This window comes from Alligator sinensis, unplaced genomic scaffold, assembly GCF_000455745.1.
Source record: "Alligator sinensis unplaced genomic scaffold, ASM45574v1 scaffold407_1, whole genome shotgun sequence".
Lineage (NCBI taxonomy): Eukaryota > Metazoa > Chordata > Crocodylia > Alligatoridae > Alligator > Alligator sinensis.
This window is the reverse complement of record NW_005842464.1, coordinates 617,665-620,691: the sequence shown is the minus strand read 5'-3', so window position 1 is coordinate 620,691 and position 3,027 is coordinate 617,665. Positions and strand designations below refer to the sequence as shown.

The following is a 3,027-nucleotide window of genomic DNA, read 5'->3' as shown; positions in this document are numbered from 1 at the left end:
CCCCTGCCCCCGCTAGAGCTGCGGCCCCGGAGGGGAACCCCCGTCGGTGCCGATCTCAAACGCCTTCCTGCCCCCACTGCAGCGTCGCCCTGAGCCTGAGCGCGGGGCGAGATGCTCGCCGGACCCGCGGGCTTTGGCCGAGCCCGTCCCCACGCCCAGCCCCCAGCACCGAACTTCGGGAAGGCCCCAAGCCCCTGGACCAGGAGCGGGAAAAGCCCCGCGCGGCCCCATGGGGCAGCACAGCCGGGAGCCCGGAAGGGCATTAAACGCCCCCCGGCCTGGCCCAGCTGCTTCCCCCGGTGTGGGGCTGTGCTTTGCTCGGCTGGTGCTGAGCACGGTCCCTCCAGCGTCCACCCGCTCCACGCTGAGGTCTGATCCAGCCGCCTGGGTGCGTGTCGCTCGTCACAGCTCGCTCCAGGCATCGCCATGCCTCATCATGCCTGCCCGGCGGTTGCCCAGCCGCTCCTCGACACCCCCAGTAGAGAGTCCGCAGCCTCCCCGGGTGTCTCTCCCGCGGCCTCCCCGCTCTGACAGCGAAGAACCGTTCCAAAAACCAGCGGTTCTTCCTCCCGTTCAGGGCAGCCCTTCACGTGTCTGCGCGCTGCTGCCACGGCCCCTCCAAAGTGCCTTTTCTGCAAGCTGAACACGCCCGGCTCCTTCAGCCTCTCCGCATGTGACTGCTTTCCAAGCCGTGATCACGTGTGTTGCTGCCTCTAGAAACTTCTCCACATCCTCTCCAAACGCAGGGCCCGGAGCTGCGCAGGTTCCTGACCATCACCTCCTGTCCTGTGCCTCACGCGTCTATTGACACAGCCCAAAACTGCATCCGCCTTTTGTGCGGCTGCACACACTGCCGACCCCGTCGAGTCCATGCTCTACCGGGACCCCCAGGTCCTTTGCCACAGCGCTGCCACCCGGCCGGGCGTCCCCCCGTTCGTAGCGGTGTTTGATTATTTCTCCCGTGCGCAGCACCTTGCGTTTGTCCGTACTGAGCTTCGTCCTGTTGCTCCAGCCCGGCTTTCCCGTCTGTCGAGATCCCTCTGAACTGTGCTCACATCCTCCAGGCTGTTCACAATCCTTCTCAGTTTTGTCATCCGCAAACTTGCTCAAGAAGCTTCCTCTGCCAGCGTCCAAGACAGCGCCAGGCCCAGCGCCGGGCCCGGAACAGCCCCTGTGGGACTCCCCTCGAACCCTCCTGCCATTGTGACGCGGACCCGTTAATAATTACCCTTTGCTTGGGCTATTGAGCCAGGTTTCCCCCCGCCTCGTGGTAGTTTATCCAGCCACACGTCTCCAATTTGTTTATGAGAAAGGAGATCACGTGGGGCCTCGGCACAAGCCTTGCTGCCGTCCAGATACAACACCCGCAGCATTCCCTTTGTCCAGCCAGGCACGCACTTTGCCAAAGAAGGAGATCGGGCTTCCCATGATGTGTTTCATAATCCCTGCTGGTGCTTGCGATCAGCCCTTCCTCCTCCAGGCGCTTGCACATGGTCTTCCTTAGGATCTGCTCCAGTAACTTCCCAGGTACGGAGGTGAGGCTACCCGGTCTGCAGCTCCCCCGGGTCCTTTCTCCCTTGTTTAGAGGGACGCTACGTTGGCCCTTTTCCAGTCCTCGGTTACATGGCCCGTCTCCCATCATCAGCAGCTCTCTGACCATCTCTTCTGTTATCGCCCAGCACCAGGCCCTCTGGAAGTGCCCAGCCCGCCTGGGCCAATTCCTCCGTGGGTCGCCCCCTGGCACCTGCCCACGGACTCCTGGAGTTGGGTGAAATCTGCCTTTTGGCAACCTTACACGTCAGTTCTGCTGACTTCCCGCTTCCCCGTCTTGGGATCGTGACTTCCCCTCGTGTCTGCTTCCTCCCAAGCTTCCCATCACTTTCACATCCTCCCGGCGGGTCACAGACTCCACGTGAATCTGCAACGCGGCACAGCAGCAAAACGCCGAACGTGGTTCCAGGCTGCATCAACAGGACACGGGAAGCGACGCCGTCTCCGTGCCCAGCACACATCTAGAGGACTGCGAGCAGCTCAGGGCTCCTCGTTTTTGGGAGAGGTTGAGAACCAACTAAGTACGGTCAGCGTGCAGGAAAGACGGTTTGTGAAGGGACAGGACAGCGGCCCGCATGCCCCCGAGGGCTGCCAGAGGCCAGGAGAGCACCTTTCCCTATCGCTGCAGGGAGCGGGACGCGCAGCCATGGCGTGAACTTGCAGCACCCAGCCTCGTGGTCAGAGGGACGGATGTGGGGTTTTGCCTTCCTCTGTAGCAGGGGCACGGCCTCTTCCTTGAGTCTCTCGAGCACATTTTGACACCCCTTGCAGCAGCAGGGTGCTCCCAGCACTCCTGCTTCACCTGTCACAGGTCACGGTGCTTTTGGTGTCGGGACAACGGGCCTGGGAGCTGCGTGGCACGGGCCCGTTGGCGGAGCTTTAGGAACAGGCCAGGTTTCCTGGTGGGGGGACCACAAAGGAAGTCTTGCACCCACCCCAAGTGCCACTCCGAACCTCTCCCCTGCCCGATCTGCCGCTCCACTTCCTGCTCCCTGCCCTGTGTTCCCAGCCTGATCTGCTGCTCTACCATCGGCTCCCTGCCCAATACGATGCTCTGCTTTCTGCTCCCTTACACCATCTGCTGCCTGTCCCGTCCATCTCCCATGCACTGCGCACAGAGACTGCCAGTGCCACTTGTAGCACAGCTGGTCACTCCCGGGTTAGACAAGGACTTTTTGGGATGATCCTGCCATGACCGGATGACCCGCAGAGGTGCTTCTAGCCTGACTTTTCTGTGATCATGCGACCCCAGGATCCTTCTCCGCCGCACCACGCACCTCCCATCCGTGTCTGTGCTTTTCTTTCTTCTCGCCAAGCTGCAGCACCCTGCATTTGTCAGCCTTGCACTTCACCCCGCTGGCTCCAGCCCAGCCTCACTCTGTGGGGATCCTGCTGGAGGCCGCGTCTGTCCCCCAGCACGTGCTGGTTTGGGGTCGCCTGCAGACCTGCCTGGGAAGCTCTCTATTCCAGCACCCA

At 62.1% G+C, this 3,027-nt stretch overlaps 1 protein-coding gene across 1 annotated transcript in view; it reads right to left on the bottom strand.

Moving 5' to 3' along the window:
- UNC45A (unc-45 myosin chaperone A) overlaps window positions 1-3,027 on the bottom strand; it is a 15,657-nt gene that overhangs the window by 5,203 nt on the left and 7,427 nt on the right. The gene's annotated exons all lie outside the window — the stretch shown is intronic.